Source organism: Herpailurus yagouaroundi, unplaced genomic scaffold (assembly GCF_014898765.1).
Source record: "Herpailurus yagouaroundi ecotype Mexico unplaced genomic scaffold, PumYag 212, whole genome shotgun sequence".
In the NCBI taxonomy this organism is placed as follows: domain Eukaryota; kingdom Metazoa; phylum Chordata; class Mammalia; order Carnivora; family Felidae; genus Herpailurus; species Herpailurus yagouaroundi.
The window spans coordinates 746,936-768,314 of NW_024412443.1; the positions used below are offsets into that span (position 1 = coordinate 746,936).

At 40.5% G+C, this 21,379-nt stretch overlaps 1 long non-coding RNA gene across 1 annotated transcript; it reads right to left on the reverse strand.

Annotated features, from left to right (window-relative positions):
- Positions 1-4,757: 4,757 nt before the first annotated feature.
- Positions 4,758-13,362, reverse strand: LOC121016649 (uncharacterized). Its single transcript, XR_005784396.1, has 3 exons — positions 12,527-13,362; positions 11,636-11,711; positions 4,758-6,525 (listed from the first exon to the last, which is right to left on the reverse strand). It is a non-coding gene; the product is annotated as an uncharacterized LOC121016649 (long non-coding RNA).
- Positions 13,363-21,379: the final 8,017 nt, after the last annotated feature.

Consider the following 21,379-nt stretch of genomic DNA (forward strand, 5'->3'; position numbering starts at 1 on the left):
GTCTCTGTAGGAGGGTAGGAGCCTTGCTTCCATAAACACCAGTTAGCAAATCCAGATGGCCTAATCCTGCTTGTGTATATCTCCATTTCCCTGATTCTGAGCACCACCCCCACCACATGCCCCCCAGTGACTGCACTCAAAGCAAGATGGGATTTTCAATCTTGGGATTCTTATTTTCTCCTGAGATTGAGAACTGTTTAGTGCTGAGTGTGGAAGAGGGATCAGGTGGGAAAGCAAATGAGCCTCCTGTGTGAGGAGGTGCAGCCTGGCTCTTTATAGTTCCCCACCTCCCTTGCCTCAGGGTCTGCTTGTCAGAATGGTGGCGGCCAGGGAGTGGAAGAACAGCTCCAAGCTGTAACAAGGTCCTCTGGCTAAAGTTATTTCACTGATGTGAGCTTCTCTTTCTACCGTGGCACACTAATCTGTAAACTGGTCTTCAAACTTTTTTGTGGGTAGAAATCCATTTTTCAGATAGAAATTTAGATAGTACTCCCAAATAGATGGAAGTAGAGGTTTTCTAGTAGAGTGGGGAATTGGGGGTTTGCCCACTGGGTCTAACAGATTCTTCTGAGAGAGTTGAATCACCTCCAAAGAACCAGGTACAGCAAAGACTACTAAGTACTCCAAGGCACCCAGTGTCTCCTTGTTCCATTTAGTAATCAGACCCCACCCAGCAGAGTTTTGTCAGGGCATATGTCCAGCTTCCCTTCAAGTTTCTGGCCAATGGGATGTGAGCAGAAGTAAAAGGGCAGCTGTCAGGTGATTCCCTAAAAAGGAAGCTCTTAGTCCTCTGCTTACTTTGCCTCTTCCACCTGGCTGGGAACGGGGACAGCTGGAGTGACATCATGAACCCACAGGTAGATATCATGCAATGGTGATGTAAAGCCACCATCTCAGCCTCATTCATTACCCAGTATGACCTTGTGGAGCAGAGCAACTATTGCCCTGGACCACCCACCGACCCACCACTGTACTATCATCTGAAAGAGAAACAGAGGCCAGTCTTGTAAAGCCAGTGTGTTTGGGTCTTTTTTGAAAGTGGCTCAGCCAGTTGCTTAACCAGGAGACCAAGGAGCTCAAAGGAGCTGTTTGATAACTTCTACATTACCTACTCGAAGCTCAACTTATGGAAGACCATTTCACTTTTGACACATGTTCCCATGTGGCTTTGGCCCACTTTGAAAACTTCCTCAACTCCACCCCAATATGGAAATCTGTATGTTTGTTGAATGAGAGGATCAGAAGAGTTGGTTCATCCAATCAGTCATAAATGTAAATGCTAATTTCTAAAATGGTGTAAGAACACAAAGGAAATTAGAAGCAAATCTGATTTCTATTTCCTTTTCTCCTTAAATCATTTCCTGCCAACTCCTACCTTTTATTTATTTTTACAATTCTTCCTGACTCCTCTTTCCCCTTGGATTTTCTCTGACATGCCTAAATAAGTTGTTCAAACATGTGACATTACATGGGTTGTCAGTGATGGGTCATGGAAAAGTAGGACACAGCTGACTGTTGGCGACTTGAGTACCAGGAGATGGTGAAACCACATGAGAGCTATACACTGTGTTACACTGTGGCAAGGAGCTTCCTGTTGAGATACTGCTAAACCTCACAGGGAAAATGAAAAAGGTCAAGGGTCACCTACAAATAAAAAAGCAACTGTAAGAAGAAATGTAAAGTGTTTAGTAGACTTTTTGTTCAAACTGAAATCTTAATAATTGCCCTCATTTATGAGTCAGCAATAGGTCTAGGTGTCTCACATACATGATATCTAATCTTTACAGATTTATTCAAGGTAAACATTCTTATTCACATTTTATAAATGAAACTGGAATTCAGAGTAAAATTAGGTATTTGAACCCAGCTTTGACCCTTACCCCCATATCACCCTGCCTTCCACTTTTGACAAGAAATATAAAGTATTAAAAACTGGCCTTGGAGCATGTAATTAGTTTTATGCATTAATTTAGCTGACCATGGTGCCTAGATATGTGGTCAAACATCATTCTGGATGTTTCTTTGAGGGTGTTTTCAGAGGAAAGGTTAACATTTAAATTGATGGACTAAAGCAGATTGCCCTCCCTAATGTGGGTGGGCCTCATCCAATCAATTGAAGGCATGCATAGACCAGGCAGATTGACCTCCCCTGAGCCAAGAGGAATTCTGCCAGCATTGGACATTCAGACTCGAACTGTAGCAACAGTGCTGTTCCCTGGGTCTCTAGCCTACAGGCCTACCCTGCAGATCTTGGACATGCCAGCCTCTATAATTGCATAAGCCACTTCCTTAAAATAAATCATTCTCTCTCATATATATATATATATATATATATATATATATATATATATAATATATATATCATATATATATGTATCATATATATAATATATATCATATATATCTTTCTATCTATATCTATATCATCTGTATATTTATCTATATATCTGTCTATATCTATCTGTGTCTCTTAAGAACCCCATCTAATGGGGTGACTGGCTGACTCAGTCAGTTAAGTGTCTAACTTTCGCTCAGGTCATGATCTCACAGTTCTGACATTTTGAGCCCCATATGGGGTTTTCCGCTTTCAGCATGGAGTGCACTTTGGATTCTCTGTCTCCTCTCTCTGCTCTTCCTCTGCTCACATGCATGCTCTCTTTCTGTCAAAAATTAATAAACATTTTTTAATTAAAAAAAAACCCATCTAATACAGAGGGAGAGAGGATTATAAAATAGAGGGAAGAAAACAGTGTTCCCAGAGATGAATGGTGGTATATTACAAACCAAAATAACCAGAGAGAAAGTGAAGTCAATTCACTGTTATAGGCTATTCTGAACTGCTTTCTTGCAGCTTCAGTGGTTTCTCTGGGAACGGCATAGCCACGTATACCAAGGGGTAAGGGAGTCAATCTAAAGATGCTGAGGCCACATTAGTGCCCTCTCCCAGCTTGTAATGATGCATCTGTGGCAGAATTTCTCTTCCTGGACTTATAGGAGGACTACTTTTCCCAGTCTCCTTTACAGTTAGGGGTGATGATGTGACTGAGCTCTAGTCAATGAAATGTGGGTGGTGTGATGTAAGCTACTTCCTGGCTGGGCCCACAAAAATTTCTGTAATCCTCCAACTCTCTTGTCTACTGTTCCAGCAATCTGGGAAGTCCATATTCAAAATGAGTTGACTAGAAGATAGAGGAGGGCCACCAGCACCATATTAAATTTTGTATGAGCAAGAAATACCCTTTTAAAAAATGTTTGTTTATTTTTGAGACAGAGAGAGAGCATGAGGAGGGGAGGGGCAAAGGGAGAGGGACACAGAAGCAGGCTGAGCTGTCAGCACAGAGTCTGACACAGGGCTCAAACCCTCGAACTGTGATATTATGACATGAGCCAAAGTCAGATAAGTAACTGACTGAGCCACCTAGGTGCCCCAAGAAAAAGCCTTTTAAGCACAATTAACTCACTGAGATTTGGGGTTTATTGGTTCCCTCCTCTTAAGCTATTTGGTGCTGACAAAGGCAGCATCCATTAGTCTCCGTATTAGTTAGAAAAAGAGAGGCTGCTATAACTAAGAGAGTCAATGATACAATGTTTTTAAAATATACCATGGGCGCCTGGGTGACTTGGTTAAGCATCCGACTTTGGCTCAGGTCAGAGCTGACAGCTCCAAGCCTGGAACCCTTTCGGACTCTGTGTCTGCCTCTCTCTCTCTGCCCCTCCCCCACTCATGCTCTGTCTTTCTCTCAAAAATAAATAAACATTAAAAATTTTTTAAATAGACTAACCAAATGATCTGTTTACACAAGCTGTGCCAGCGTGATTATTCTCACAGGTGTCTCAGTTTGATGATAACTTACATGGACACCCTACTTAAAGAACAAAGAACTTTATATCTCTTTCACTTCACAGTCCAAAGTGAGCACTCCTGCCTGGCAGCTCTGCCCTGAGTTCCTTTTATTTAACTGTGCTCTGCAGACTTCAGGACACTGTTGTCATCTGAATGGGTGAAGTGCGGCTGCTGCCATGCAGAGATTGTCATCAGTGACTTTTTGATTTTTGAATCTTTTGATTCCCATGGTTAAAGAAAGACCAAAGTGGAGCGCACAGTTTGAATATACCTCTAGTCCAACACTCTGAGTCACGTAATCAAAACATAAAACTGTCCTGATTTTTCCAAAATGCTGACTCTGACCTTAAACAAAACTTAAGCCTTCTTCATGTCAGTATAACCTATAGCTTCCTAGTCAACTACATATGAGTACGTTTATGCTGTGCTTCTACCCTAAAAAGAATATCAGTTTCTAGTAACCAATCACAGTAGAAAACAAATGTGTTTCCTCATGCTCTATAAATTGAGCTGTAACTCTGAGAGCCAGCTATACCCACTTTTGGTTTGAAGTCTCCCTGTTTGCAAATAGTTTGTTTCTGGCTCAATAAAATATTCATACCAAGTAAGTCTCTCTGGATTTTCTTTTGATACCATTCTAGACTGTAAGCACAAAGAGACCAAAGTCCTAGTCTTTTTTTTTTTTTTCTAACTTCTTATTTTGAGATCATTAGATTCACAAGCAGTTGTTAATAATACAGAGATCCATGAGATTCTGGGGTGACTCAGCTGGTTAAGACTGGTTCTTGACTTCGGCTCAGGTCATGATCTCATGGTTCCTGGGTTCAAGCCCCATATTGGGCTCTGCACTGGCAGTGTGGAGCCTTCTTGGGATTCTCTCTCCCTCTCTCTCTCTGCCCCTCCCCCCCTCCCTCTCTCTCTCAAAATAAACAAACATAAAATAAAAGAATACAGAGATCCTTTACCTAGTTTCTTTGCAAAACTGTAATATAATATCACAACTAGTATGTCAATATTGGTGCAAGCCAAAGATCTTGTACAGATTTCCTCAGTTTTACTCGTACTCATGTATGTGTGTTATTTAGTTCTATGCAATTTTATCACAGGTGAAGGTTTTGTGTGAACATCACCACAGTCAAGATGCAGACTGCTCACTAATACTTCCTCTCAGGCCTAGAGCAATGCCTGTCACAAAGAAGACACTCAGTAGATACTCACTGAGTGAATGAATAGATGCTGTACTAGCCAGGGTGCTCAGAAGCCATAACAGCAATGCAAAAATCCACCAATGTAAATGACATACATATAACAGTCCAGAGCTAGGATTGGAGGGACAGCTGTGCCGTCTACCTCTGGACCAGGTGATTGCTGCAGCCCCACCATGTGCTCAGCTGATGGGCAGGGAAAAGTTAGGGTGTGTCCAGTCCTTACAAGTACAAGGCCTGGAAGTTGCACACATTGCTTTCCCTCACATCCCTTTGGCCAGAATTTAGTTGCAAGGACACACCAAGTTATAAGGGAGGCTGAGATTGATTGTACTATCTGCTTGCCATTGATCTTCCCCTCCCAGCGCTTGGCAAGGTTCCTCATGGTATAGAGTACTTCCATACCCTAATGATGCCCAGGGGAATGTGGGCAGAAGTAACAGTGTGTCAGTTCTGAGCCAAGGCCATAAGTGGCCTCTTGTGTTTCTCCTCACCCCACTAGCATGGCTGTCGCCCTGCATGAGAAGAGCCTGCCCCAGGAAGCTATTGGTTCAGAGGATGAGACAAGTGAAGCCAATCCTAAATCTGTCCATGGACTGATGGAGAGCTGTCTCTGCTGAACTGCAAGAAAAATAAATGGCTTTTTTGGGGGGAGGCCACTGAGATTTTGGGGGTGCTTGTTATGCAGCATAAATGCAGCATAAACTTAATGCAGTGGCCATGAATTCAGCCTTAACTGAGGAGTTCTACTGTTAAAGGGAAGAACACACGTTAGTATTGCGAGAATTCTGTGCATATGAGAGGGGTTCCTCCCTGGACAGGGCAAAGACAACTCAATCCTGTGAGGAACTCCTTTAGAAGTCCAGGGCATTGCCTAGCCAGTTTAGTTAGCATGAATATAATGTAATGGGAAGCACTATCCTGGGACTGTATTGTGGATGGAAGCCCTAGAGACAGGCTGACCTGGGGCCAACTGGAATGGTGAGAACAGACTGGGAACTCCTTGGTCTGGAGGCATCTTGGAAATGGAGGGTCGGTTCTGTGTGGGAGAATGATGATAAAGGAAAATTGTGTCTTAACAAATAAAACTGTCACATTAACCAAAACTTTGGGAAGAATTTTCTCTGTGAGTCAAGAGGTGGTGCTAATAATAGAAGCCTGAAATAAATGTTTTGCCATACTTAATAGCTAATCAGTGTTTGTTGCCAATATAACTGTAGAAAAAGCTGCCATTCTAATCTGCATTATATACAAGATTTGGAATGCATGGAAAGAGTACTGATACATATACCAGATCATTCAAACTTTACCTCTAAAGGATCATTTCTCCACCGTGCCTTGGCATCTCAGCATTCACAGTTTGAGTGATAAATGAAGCTTTTTAAAGAAAGCAGCTCTCTGTACTACTTGCTGATTAATCTGCCAGGAATTTGGGTGTGCAGAATTGGCATCAAATTTCTTCTACCCGGGAAACTGCTGGAAATATTCAAGAGTTAAAAAGCTTTCAAAAGCACAGCAATTTAGGTGTAAATATCCATTTTGAGGTAGATGAATTAGTCCCTGATAAAGTAGTGACTGCTTACTCGAACTGAGGAAAATAAAACATTTCTTCAAATGAGGCGCCTGGGTAGCTCGGTTGGTTAAGCATTTTGACTCTTGATTTTGGCTCAGGTCATGAGATCCAGCCCTCTGTTGGGCTCCGTGCTGACAGCGTAGAGCCTACTTAGGATTCTCTCTCTCCTTCTCTCTCTGCCTTTCCCTGGTTTGTGTTCTCTCTCAGAATAAATAAACTTAAAAAAAATTCTTCAAATACAAATATATCCTAAATTTTACTTAGGTTGTTTTTGTCTGTTTGTTGTTTTTGGTTTTTGTACTTATCTTACTACTTTTTATTATGAAAATTTAAAAACACCTAAAAATATTGAAAGGCTAGAACCACAAATGCTTTTCATCTAGATTCAACTGTTGTTAATGTCTTACCATATTTGCTTTTTGTCCTTCTCTCCCCCCTCCCCATATACCAAAACACACCAGTTTTGAAAATAAGTTATTAATATGACATCATGATCTCTAAATACTTAAGCATGAATCTCCTAAAAACAAGGGTAATCTCTTATATAACCACAATGCCACTATCACACCTAAGAAAATTAATAATCATTCTATTATCATAACTAATATCAAAGCCATATTTAAATTTTCCCAATTGTCTCCTAAAGATTTCTATGCAATTCCCCCATGATCTAATCAAGATTCGTGGATTCCATCTGGAGGTTAATCTGGAAACTCTCCCCACCTTAACTTCTGTTTGGTTTTGACTTATGATGTTGACTTTTCAAGAGTCCAGGCCAGGTAACTTATACAAAGTCACACATTCCTGGGGCACCTGGATGGCTCAGTCAGTTAAGTGTCTGATTCTTGATCTTGGCTCAGGTCGTGATCTTGTGGTTCTTGGGATCAAGCCCCCTGTAGGGCTCTGTCCTGACAGCACGGACCTCTCCCACTTGCCCCCCCCCCAACTCCCTCACGTCTCAAAATAAATAAACATTAAAAAAAATAAAGTCACACATTCTTCATTTGTCTGATTGTTTCCAGATGGGGTTCTTTAACTTTTACTTTTAAGACTGTATTGTCCTTAAAATAGAAGTTAGGTCTGAAGGCTTGATCAGGTTTAGGTTAATTTTTTTTTTTTTTTTTTTTTTTTTGGGAATACTTCAGAGGAATCTCATGAGGATGGTCGTACATTGGGTTTTCCCACTACTGGTGATGCTAAGAATGATGACTTACTTGGCTGAGAAAGTGACTGCCTAACCTCCATGGAAAAGTATCTGCCTGGAAACAGAGACAGAGGCAAAGTTCACAGGCTAATGCTTTATGAGAGGTACAATCCTATGAATGCAAAAAAAAAAAAAAAAAAAAAAAGGCGGGGGCAGAAAGGGAGGGAAAATGAATACAATGTAGTTTGTTGCCAAGCTGGCCATGATTTCATAAGCAGCCTTACTTGGTTGTGTGGGACATCTTTGGAGGTGCCCTGTGGCACCACTGCATCTGGGTGGAGTCCTTCTCTGGCACAAAGCCCACAGTGTACTAATACCCCTGTACTTCTGGAATGTGTTGCCAATGCCTCCAGGCAGCCACTGGGAAAGCCAGGGCTTCCGTGGGTTCCACTGTGTTGGACTTGGATATAGGAGCTTCTATACACCTGGCAGGTGTAATGACAATCTTGCCAAAGGCAAAGATGTCCGTCATTGTAGGAGGTGAGCTGACAAGATGGAGGCTGAAGCTTTACAACCATCATTGGGACCTCTTTACCCAGGAGGGCAAGTGGGTCCTGAAAGGCAGGCAGGGCCAAATGCATTTGTGGGGATGGGCACACATTGTATCCAACACCAAAGGAACATCTTTTTCTTTGAAATTAGTAATGATATGTGGAGTGGTACTTTGCCCCTATAGGAATATCCTATTGCCCAACTACTTTTTTTTAAAGTTATTTTTTGTAATTGATTTTTTTTTTTTTTTTTTTTTTTTTGAGAGAGAGACAGAGAGAGAGACAGTGCAAGTGAGCAAGAGGCAGGGGTGGGGCAGAATCCCATGAGAAGCAGAGAGAGGGAGAGAGAGGGACAGAGAGAGAGAGAGAGAGAGAGAGAGAGAGAGAGAGAGAGAGAAGCAGGGCTCACCTGGGCTCGTGTTTTACCCAGCAGAGCTCATGCTCACCCGATGTGGGACTCAAAGTCATGAACTGTGAGCTCATGACCTGAGCTGAAGTCAGATGCTTAACAACTGAGCCACCCAGGCGCTCCTAACTACTTTTTATGTGATGGTTTTAGTACTCATTGATTATTCTTGCCTGAACCAATTATTACATCAGAAGTTGCAAGATATGGGGCCTAGCTGTGCCCACTGCTACTATACTATGGTGCCATTGCCTCTGGGCTCTTCAGGAACACAACTAGGAGTGTGTGTGTGTGTGTATGTGTGTGTGTATATATATGTGTGTGTGTGTTCATATTGTTATTGGCATTATTAAATAGCATTTTTCTTAAAATGCTTTTTATATTTTATCTTTTCTCTTTCATATTGAAAATTCTTGGTTCCCAATAATATTAATGTATTTATAGTCAGAGTGGTGTGTTCAAATTACCCAAAATAACTTTCTTGTTCATTGTTGGTTCAGTAACTAATTTTATATAGAATTAGGTCATTAGTTTCTTTTAAGGTCCAGGCTTAAGGCATTTCCCTTTTGATGTACTTTTGTTTCAGAGTATATAAAATACATGCTTCAAAAATCAACACTGTATCAACACATTTAGTCACAGAAGCCTCACTCCCATGCATTATCCTCTCCACTCTGTTTCATTTTCATTAATTTCTGGTTTCTCCTTTCTGGTATTTCTTTTTGCCAAAATCAGCAAATACATAGATATAGTTGATCCTTGAACAACACGAGGGTTAGGGGCACTGACCCCCCGTGTAGTTGAAAATCCATACACAACTTTTGACTCCTCCAAAACTTAACTATTAATACCTTACTATAATACGCATTATATACTATATTCCTATAAAAAAGTAAGCTAGAGAAAAGGTTATTAAGAAAATCATAAGGAAAATAGATTTACTATACTGTACTGTATTTATAGAAAACAAATCCATGTATAAGTGGGCCCATGCAGTTCAAACTGTGTTATTCAAGAGTCAAATATATATTTTAATTGCCCCTTCTTTCTTACACAAAATGAATACTATATATTCTTGTTCTTTGTCTAGATTTTTTTCTTAATAACATATATCCAAGGAATTGTCCATACTGGTTCACAGATAACTTAAATGCTGAAATTCATTTACCGTGATATATATATATATGTGTGTATATATATATATATATATATATATATATATATATATATATCAAGTGTATTAGTCAGGGTAGGCCAGGCAATGTTGCAGTAACAAAGAAACCCTAAATCTTTACAAATAAAGGTTGGTTTCTTGCTTACATAAAGTCCTATGTGGTTTAGGGCACTATCCTGTGTTTAATACATGACTTGGGACATAGGTCCTCTATGGTAGCCAGGCTGGGTAGCCAGGGCTGGAAATAGCCCAAGCCAGAGCCCAGTCACATAGCCCCAAACCAATACAAGGAAGGTTGAAAATATGTCTCACGTTCATGAAGACGAAACAGAAATGGTGAATTATATAGTATTCTCTGCCACACCAGACTTTACATTCATTCTCTCATATAAATCCCATAACAGCTCTACAAGTTAGGTACTTTTATTATGTCCATCTTACAGCTAAAGACATTGAAGCTTCAAGCCTTTATATGCCTTTCAAAATTACAGTCAGGATCAGTTTCAGATCCAGGTGTTATTTGGTATTGTCCACTAAAAAAGCACAGCAAATCCATCTCATCTATCGATAAATGAAAAATTTGGAGGGACAGTGGAGATCAGAGCAATTGGTGTAGGACAATAAATATTTAGGCTTTGGATTTATAAGCTTTTTTTTTTTTTTTTTTTTTTTTTTTTTTTTTTTTTTTTTTTTTTTTACAAAAGAGTGCAAAATAAAAAGTAAATTCCTGGAACAATACAGACTAAAACTCACAAGACACAATGTTTCAGTAACATTGGATGATAAAACAGTTTTATTTATAATTTCTGAATCAAGAGCTAATTGTTACAGGAATTTTTTAAAGTTCAAAGTGAGACTGTAAACATTTTTTCTTCTTCTTCCTAAGTAAAAACATAATATGTTCACCGCATGAGAGAAATAATGACTCTTTCAAAACCATTTGGGATTGCTCTGAGGAATTACACCAGGTAATCTCCAAGGATTTTTTTTAATGTTTATTTATTTTTGAGAGAGGGAGTGTGAGCAGGGGAGAGGCAGAGAGAGGGAGACAGAGAATCTGAAGCAGGCTCTGCATTGTCAGTGCAAAAAGCTTTATGTGAGGCTCGATCCCACAAACCATGAAATTATGACTTGAGTAGAACTCCTATGCTGGGCCAACTGAGCCACCCAGGTGACCCATCATATCCAAGGATTTTAAAGTTCAAAAACCTTCCTTTTAGAGGAGGAAATGAAATAAATTTTAAAGGGCATTTGGACAGTGCCTTTAGGCCCATATTATTTATTGCATTTATATAATATATTTATATTATTATGTTTATTGCCCAAGATTGGGTACAATACTGGATTCCAGTGTGTGTTTTTAGCAAGTGACTGCAGCAAAATGAAAGAACTCCACTTTCTTTTTTTTTTTTTAACGTTTATTTATTTTTGGGACAGAGAGAGACAGAGCATGAACGGGGGAGGGGCAGAGAGAGAGGGAGACACAGAATCGGAAACAGGCTCCAGGCTCTGAGCCATCAGCCCAGAGCCTGACGCGGGGCTCGAACTCACGGACCGCGAGATCGTGACCTGGCTGAAGTCGGACACTTAACCGACTGCGCCACCCAGGCGCCCCGAAAGAACTCCACTTTAAATGAAGCACTAGTGATCCATATATGCAAGAGACTGCAGATTCCATGAAAAGGTAAGGTAGTTCCAGAAGGTGACTTTTCCAGAACAGGACAAAGCTCACCCTCACCTGTGAGTGTGAAGCAAACTCATCCTGGCTGTTGATCCAACACAGTTGGATCCAACACAGTTTTCATAATACGATCCTGCAAGTAACAACATCTTCGTTAGCAGTGGTTTTCAAACATTTTGGACCCTGACTATAGTAAGAAATATTGTTAGCCATGTATACACACATTCACTCACGGATGCAAAGTTTCATGAGACATAATATAGGCAAAACACTCTGATCCTCTCCCCTTAACCTACTCTTCTCTATACCCTATCTTTCCCCAAATGCTGGCATGCCTGCATTCACAATCTATAAGACTGGCTGTGTGAAGTCCCTATGCTATTATTGCCTGTTGCTTTGGCTGGTCAATCAAATTGGCCTGTGTAGAATATTTATTTTCTCTTTTTGTCCCATAGCTCCCAGAAGGAAGAGGGCCTCAGTGCTTGGATAGGGTACTATCACCTCAGAATCAGTAACCAAACCCTGGAGCTTGGAGGACTCAGTGCTATTTATAGAAGTTGCCCCTACTGCTTTAATTCCATCTTCAAAACTGTTCAGGTTCACTTAGCATGTTGACATGTCACTAGGATTGCCAGATTTAGCCAAGCAAAGCAAACAAACCAAGATGCCCAGTTACATTTGAATTTCAGATAAACAATGAATATTCTTAGTGTATGTTCCATGCAATAACAGTAAGTCCTTGTTCATCTGAAGTTCAAATGCAACTGGGTGTTTTGTATTGTATCTGACAATCCAGCTGGCTGCACACCCTGTTTCCCTTTACCTTGAATGTCCTAAATCTTAAGAATAGATCTAGGCTGGACTGCATGTGGGCCCTGCTCTTGGGAGGGGGCACATTTTGGCTCAGTCTCCTTCTGCTCTCCTCTGTTTTAACTGTTGGATACTCACCCTATAGCCCCCTGCAGGGTTCTCTCATCTGGTGGGCACCCGCTTAGACATGGCACTGGGGAGACAATGTGGCACAAATGCTGCTCCTGCTGTGTCCACTTGACGTTCAGGTCCCCCTGGAACCTTGGCATCCAAGTCTCAGGGATACAGGCTGTTCCACTGCCACCTCTAGCTCAGAGACAAAGGACAGTCGCCATCCCTGTCCAGTTTTTCAACAGAATCCCAGTCTCTATTTCCTGTAGCCATTCCAATCTCTATAAGTGATCTTTTCCACAAAGGAAGGCCTATAGGGAGGACAGAGAATTGCTTCCCACTCCACTCCTCCCCAGCCTACATCTTTAGCCTCTTCCCTGCTTCCAATCCTGTATATCTCAAAGAAAAGTCTTGCCTTTCCATGAAAGCACACTATCTGTCCACACAGGCCAAGCCTCTTCATCCCCTCAGAATTAAGACCTTTGGACTTGGTTTTTCTTCTCATTTACCCCTCTCCCCAGGAAAATTGGTCATTATTTGAAATTGCTCACAAATGGATGGTTTAGGGAAGTGCTAGGATCTTCTCCGCCTCCTGCTATTCAGGTTGTTCTGGCTGTTCCCATAACATTTGGTTAATGGCAAGAATAAATTTCACCTCTTGGTCAAAGCTTGGGCTATGAGTTTTGAGCTTGGGAGCCTTACAGGGCCTCTCTCCATGGCTTGTGTTGTGTTGTAAGGCTGTTGCTGTGTTTCTTCATTGGGCTGTAACCAGCCTGAGGTCAGGGGCTCCACATTTGTGGAATCAGTACATAAAGTGGAGTCGGCTGCAGGTGGACAGAGAGAGTTGAAAAGTATGGGCCATGATCCTTGCTGTCCCTTCCTTTTGCTTTCATTACACCTTTTCAATAAACACATCTTCCTCCCTCTGATTGCCAAGATGCTTCAAGACATGCTGCCCATGCCACAATTTCTTCTGGGGTCTTCCTTCCTTTTGTTAACACTTTCTTATCCAGATCTTTCTGCCAGGGCCGTCTGGGTCTTCTCAAGTGGGTTTAAAAAACTAAATACAACAAAACTAATCATTGTTAATGTCTAAATGGTTGACCCTGAGATAAATTTGAAATCCCATATTAAAAAAATAAAACCTCACAGATATTTATTAAGTTCTGCTATGTGTGCCTTAACACATAAGGTTAAGACACAAGTTCCTGTATTCAAGAACCATACTGGAAGTCAAGATCTGAATACATAAAAAAGCCATTTAGGGATGACCCTAAGAGACTAGTAGATAATAAAATGCATTTGAAGTGACTTGTAAAGGTCACATAATGACACTGTGTTTCATCATTTGTGGAATCACAGAAACTTTGATCAGATTATCCCTAAAGTTTCCTTACTTGTTCCAAATAAATTACCAACTAGATTATTTAAATTTTATATAATAAAATAACAAGATATTGTATTCACTAAGTGCCAGGCACTATTGCTGACAGCTGCTCCAGTCTTTACAAGAATACCATGAGGTGGCCATTATTCGTTTCCCACTTGGCAGGTATGGAAATTTAGGCATTGAGGTTAAGAATTTGCACACAGCACAGAGCTCTGTGGTAGACCTGGCATATGAACCCAAGGCAACAGGCTCTTGAGTGTACATGACACAGCTGTGCCATAGTGTCTCTCCGCAGGCCTAAACTCATGCTTTCCAGTACTTACTTTTCAGGTTGCACTTCCTCACATTTTTAATAGGGAAACACTGCACTGTTCTTGGAATGCCCATACTATTCTCCATTACTCAACAAACTTAGCCCTCTAGGTTGAAACTTGCACAATTTGTAACCTAGTTTCTAACATTTTCTTGGCTGTGTATCTTTTTAGGGCTTTGGTTTACTGAAATCTGTAAATTTCACTCAGATTTTAGCTCAGAAGTCCTGCCTCATTTACCATGTCATGTTTATCAGGTTAAATCTTCTACATTTTGTACCTCTCTTCTAACCTTTCTTAAGTTTGATACCACACCTTCCCAGGTGGCATTTTCATATAGTGCTTCACTAAAACTTGGGTTTCCTCTCTGGCTGCTCATGACTAGCCTATAGCCACACACTCCCCTGGAGTCTCTCCAGATACTGCTGGGGGTTGGGTGGAACTGAAGAATATGGAAAGGAGTAAGACAGTTATACCATAATGAATTCCAATACAAGGTAAAGAAGAATCAGTACTGACAACTACTGAGGTTTCAAAGAGGATGTGGCATTTGAGCTGATGATAACGGACTTCTGAAGATTTTGGGGGAGGAAGAGAAGGAAGAAGTACAGCCCAGGCTGAGGGAGAGGAGATGAATCTGGAGTCTCCATGTACCTCAGACCTAAGATCCCTGGTCTGTTCCCTGGAATGAAATGCCTGTGATATTCCAGGTATTGTCAAAGCCCAGAAAAAAGTAAATTAATTTTTTTTCTTGGAATATTCTTCTCACTCTAAATTGTAGATGAGTATATCTGATCCATTTCAGATATCACACCCAATTCTCTGCTGAAATTCCATTGTTTTTTGCCCACTCAAGAAGGCATGTTAGAATGCAAGCATGCAAGCTTGCTATTATTTCCACAGACATGACCTCAAATGGGTCTGATTATTTTAGGAGGGTCAATCACCTAAAAAAGTCAGCCCTTTAATAGCTACTAGGAATGAATCAGTGTGTGACACAACACAGAGGTAACTGCCATGCAGCAGTGAGAAAACTGGGAGGTGGCAGGCACAGGAAAGGATTAACTCCCAGAAGCCTGTGGCTTCCCCCCACCTCCCTAAACAGTTTCCAGACAATTCCTACTGAGCGTTTGTTGGGATGTTGGGTTGCCTTTAACTTACATTCTTCCATTATTCTGAAGTAGCCTATTGCGGGGCCAGGGGACATATAAGAAAGCAAACATATCTAGCAAAAGATCAGAGATGGCCTTTTGAAAGATTTATGTATGTCCTTTTCTTTTTATGACTAATAAATATTATTACTAAAAGTTATTTAAAATGTTTCCAATAATAATAAATGGTTATTCTAATTTAAAACCCATTTCAGGGGTGCCTGGATGGCTCAGTTGGTTAAGCGTCTGACTCTTGATTTTGACTCAGGTTAGGTTGTGGGAGCCAGCCCCACATCAGACTCTGAGCACTGAGCTGCTTAAGGTTCTCTCTCTCCCTCTGCCCCCTCCCCCATTTGCATGCTGTCTCTCAAAAAATAAATAAAAATAGAAAAAAAAATAATAAAACCCATTTCAAAAAAGATAAAGGAATTATAAGGTTATAATTATAGCATAGTTTGAGGTTAATAGTTGTAATTGTTTTCTTCCAAGTACTTTCAACTGCTCCTATATGAGGAGAAGCTTTAAAGGATTTGGTTGGGGTATGTGAAAGCTGGTCACTGCAGTCAGGGCCTTTAGAATCCAGGCACCCTGACACCAAAACCAGTTTAGATTATAAGGAGTAGGAATGTTCCTGTTTGAGCTTGGTTCTGCTTGAAGTAAGGCATTTATGACCCCAAACCAGGAACTACTCCTCCTTCCCTTTAAGACCTTGCTGGTGACCCACTTACCCCCTTTAAATGACCTTAAAAAGCAACTATTCCTGATTAATTTTACATCCCTGTAAACACTCTTTACTTCAGTACTTCTGAAATGTCTTCAGTTTTTTCCTGTAAATTTCTTTGTTCTTTCTTGAGAGTAAGTCTCCTCTTTCCCCATGACTGATCTATCCTGAAGGCAAAAGGGGAAGGCACTTCTATTTTGGACTGTGTTCCCTTGACTTCTCCCTTCTACATCTCTTCTTCCTTCCCAGCTACCCCTACAACCTGTGGAGCTCAGTACAGGAAAACCTCACCCTCCTGGCATCAGGATCCAAGGTTTTTTATACTCAACAGGTAGCCTAACAATTCTCACTAATGGAGCTGGTCTAAGGAAATATTGACCTGAGCAAATGCTCATGGTTTAAATGCAAATTCACAGATTTAAAAACAAACCAAGTGGGACGCCTGGGTGGCTTAGTCGGTTAAGCGTTGGACTTCGGCTCAGGTCATGATCTCATGGTTTGTGAGTTTGAGCCCCGCATAAGGCTCTGTTCTGACAGCTCAGAGCCTGGAGCCTGCTTTGGATTCTGTGTCTCCTTCTCTCCCCCACTTGTGCTCCTCCCCCACTTGTGCTCTGTCTCTCAAAAATAAGTAAATGTAAAAAAAAATTTTTTTTAAACAAAGCAAGTAGTCAGAACTTGTTAAAGAAAGGTACTCAAAAGCAGACCAGCTTTCACTATGGCATAATCACACTTTGAGAGCCCTGAGAAAGGGACAGGCCAGGTGAGAAACAGGAGTAGCTTTGTAAGGGAGGAGGGGGATAAGGTAGGTGCTCAGGGCTTTCTCTGTTCTCAGATAGAGAGGGCATTAAGTGATCTCCCATGAAAACTCAATGTGATCCAGCATCCTAGCACTTTCTGATTGCTATCTGTAAACTTTTAAACCCCATAGATATTTACATTGCTCTTTGCAGCAATGTAAATGAGCAATGAGTTCCCACAGCCTTGGTTTCATTTGATCCTCATGAATACTTTGCCAGGGGTAAAGGATAGATTTCATTATCTGCACCTTGGAAAAGGAAACCAAATCTTCCACCGCAGAAATCAGAGAAGCCAGGATCTGAGCTGGCAGGTAAATGTTAACTGAATTAAACAAACACAGAAATATATGAGTGTTTTAAGGTAAACAGGTCTCTGTCCTTAAGATCATAATCCAGTTGGGGAGAAATGCTCAAAATTAAAATAATTAAAATAATAATACAATGTAATATGGAAAAATCAGATACAAGATGATGAGTGCATCCTTCTTTGTGAAATGAAGAAAGTGCTATGGTTTTAAGTGTACTTAAGTAACATTCATCCCATGACTGAACTAAAATCCCCAGAGTCTGCCACTTGCCATCCAACCTTCATCTCAAGTCTCTGCTTAATATTCTAGGTTTTACTAGGATTCCTTAGTGTCTTAAAAAGTCCAGCTTTACACTTAGCTATGGTGATGTCTGAGCTTGTCACATCCTCTTCAGTCCTGTATTTGTAGTGCAACTCTGGCCCTCCTGACTCCCCCCCCCCCGCCCCCGCCTTTTTTTAGGCCACAAGGAACACGAAAAAGGGGGTGGGGAATATCCATCTTCAGTGTTCCAGAAAAGTCCACCTTCACCTCCTGGAATTAATGAAGGGAGTAGAGTTTAGAGAATGGCATGGTAACTAACGAATCAGACATTAAAGAGGATGTTTTAGGAAAGAATACCAACCAGGCCAAAGAGAAAGTGAGAGAGAAGACAAAGATAGAACATGCCCATGGTAAGGATTATCTCTACCAGACACAGAAGAATCATGGTATGATAATTACGTGTGTATCAATAGGGATAACAAATAGGGATGACAGATCATTTAAAATTGAGATTTCCAAAAATCTAGGAAGGCATTGGGTATCACTGCTCTCCAGAACACACAAATTATCCCCCAACGCCTCCTCCTTCACCTGGGGATTCTGTGGCCTTCTGTGTGGAGATTGTGGTCCTGTCCCATTATTCACTCCTTATACCACATTGGCAAAAACAGATACAAAGTCTCTAGTTTACTCCTAAGTATTAATTTATTCTGAACGCAGAGCATAGGCAGCAAGACCAGACCTCTGGCCTAACTGCTGTTGACTTCTACAATATCAAATGAGCACAAAGATAGATTTAAAAGGCAAGTAACAAACTGGGAAAATATTTGCAGCACAAGTAACAATATTTTATTTTATATTATATGAGAGTTCTAGCAAAGGAGTGACACAAAGATGAGTCCCCATGGGCAAAAGATACAAGTAGACAATTCACAAAAGTGATGTATACAAGCAGGTTCCACTTTACTAGTAATGAGAACATAATTTAAAAGCAATACAAAACCACTCTTCTATCAGGTTGGTAAAGATGACAAAGAATGAAAAGACAGTGTTGGCAGGTGTAGAGAAAAGGACCCTCCTGCCCACTGGTGTCAAAGCAGTGCCACCCTTCTGTGGCATCAAAAACCTTCAAAAATGAGTGTACCTTTTGACAACAGTTTCAGTATTTTATACTAAGAAAATAATTAGGGATGTGCACAGAGATTTAGCTACAAGTAATTTTACAAAAGTGAAAATTTGGAAACAACCCAAATGTACAAAAAACAGGGATTGTAATTATGGTACATTTGTATAATAGAATACCAAGCAGTCATTAAAAATGCCATAGAAGTATATTTTTTGACATGGAAAAATGTTAAGCAATTAAATATTAAATATTAAGCAATTAAAGCTAATTATGATTCTAACTATGTATATATATATATATATGGAACAAATATATATATATATAGGCTTGATTACTTCTGGATTTTTTTTTCCATTTTGCTTATTTATGGTTTACTGCTTTTCCGTAATGCATGTCCATTTCTTTTATAACAATTTTAATGTTTATTTATTTTTGAGCTGTCAGCACAGAACCTGATGCTGACCCACGGACAGCTAGATCATGACCTGAGCTGAAGTCAGATGCTTAACCAACTGAGTCACCCAGGCACCGTTCTTTTAAAATAATTTTTAAAAAACAGGTAATTATGTGAGGTAAAAGGATAGAAAAGGCATTAATAAATTCTGAATTCACTGGGATTAAACTGTAACTGAACATTAATAAATAAACAAATCATAAAGTGTCAGCATTTACCTTGAATTAACTAGACTTAGGTTTTTTGCCATCAGAGGTAATAAGGCCTAGAATTAAAAGTGACTTGAGTTATAGAAAATACAGTTATAATTCAGGCATAACCAGTCTTTGAACTGTAAAATCTGTACCTATTACATGTTTATATGTGTCTATAGAAAATATTTGGGGGTGCCTGGGTGGCTCAGTCGGTTAAGCATCTGACCTCAGCGCACGTCATGATCTTGCGGTTCATGAGTTTGAGACCCGTGTAGGGCTCTGTGCTGACAGCTCAGAGCCTGAAGCCTTCTCTGGATTCTGTGTCTCCCTCTCTCTCTACCCTTCCCCCGCTCTTACTCACTCTCTCTTTCTCAAAAATAAATAAAACATTAAGAAAAATATTTGTAAGGATATCCACTAAATTTAAAAGTAGTCCTCTTAGCAGGGTGTGATTAGTGGAGGAAGGGAGATAATTAACTTTTTCTTGACACTACTCTATACTGTTTGACTGTTATAACAAGCATGCAAAAATCTGAGTACCTTTAAAAAGCAAAAATGGTTCTAATTATAAATATCTAGAAATGTGGACAGTATCTATGGTATGGAAAAAATTAATAATGCAAAATAATGTATACTATGCCCATAACTATGTCATGCATCTACAGGTGAGAAAGGCTGGGATGGGAAAACTCTATCATGGAAATAGTTGTTCAAGTTCATTTATGTATTCACTTATTCCACAAATGTTTGTTGAGTACCTACTAACAGCTAGGCACTTGGGATACAGCAAGGAATCAAACAGCCAAATATGGCTCCCCTCATGGAACTTATATTCTAGCAGGTGTGGACAGGCAAGAAGTAGTAAACATAATCAATATGTTAGTTGATAAGTGAGTGCTATGGAAAAACTTGAGCAGAGTAAGAGAAACTGGCACTGCTGTGAGTGAGGAGGAGGGTTAAATGGGTTGGTCAGAGAAGGCCTCACTGAGGTGACATTGGAGAAAAAGTTTGAAAAAGGTAAGGAAGTGAATTAAGCAAATATCTGAAATATCTAGAAGAGCTTTATAAGCAAAGGGGACAGCCAGTGCAAAGAACCTGAAATGGGTTCAAGGAAAAGCAATGAAGGCAGTGGGCCTGAGTCAGAGTAAGCAAGCAAAGGGAGAGCAGGTCAGAGGTAATCAGCAGTTAGTTGGTGTTTGGCTCTGTAGGCCAAGGATTCAGGCTTTTTATTCCAAGTGAACTGGGGAGACACTGTATGGTTTTGAGTGGAGAAATGCCAGGATCCCTTTGGCTGTTGTATGGAGATTAGATTACTGGGGGTCAGGGAGTATGGCAGAGAGACCTGGTTCATCAGGTGAGGGATGGAGGTTGCTGTGGAGATGATGAGGTGTTGGACACTAGGTATAGTTTGAATGTACAGCCAACAAAATCTGATTGGGTAGAGGATGTGACAGAGGTATGAGGATGGCTCTTGAGCTTTGGGCCTGAGTAAATGAAGTGCAGTTGCCATTAATTCATATGAGAAAGACAGCTGGATGGAGTAGGTTTGAAATTGGGGAAAGAACTTATTTGTGGACCTATTACGTTTGCATGTAGTAGCAATATAAATTTTGTTTTCAGAACATTTCTAAGTTACTCAGTCGGTTAAGCGTCTGGCCCTTGGTCTCCACTCAGGTCATGATATCACAGTTCATGGGATCCAGCCCCACATCAGAGTCTCTACTGACAGCATGGAGCCTGCTTGGGATTCTCTCTCTCCCTCTCTCTCTCTCTGCCCCACCCCTGCTTGCTCTCTACCTCTCAAAATAAAGAAAATTTAAAACATTGTTAAAAAAAGAGAATGTTTCTAATAGTATGATGACATCTTTCCCAATAAATCATTTCAAGACTCCTGACCCAGCAATTATTACATTCCCAGTACTGAAAATATGCAAATTTATTACAGCTGGGAATCTGCAGAAATCACAGGAATAGAAGCTAAGCCAGAAGACTGGAGCCTAGGTTCCAGTTTTCAAAAAGGGGGAAAAACCCGAGGCTGCAAATCTATCCACAGTCCTGGCAATATTCTAGAATATGTCACTAAACGGATGGCATATGAACTCCAAAAATTAGCTAAAGCTCCTCTTGGATTCAGCTTAGAGTCAAACAAGTCAGACTTTTCTTTCAT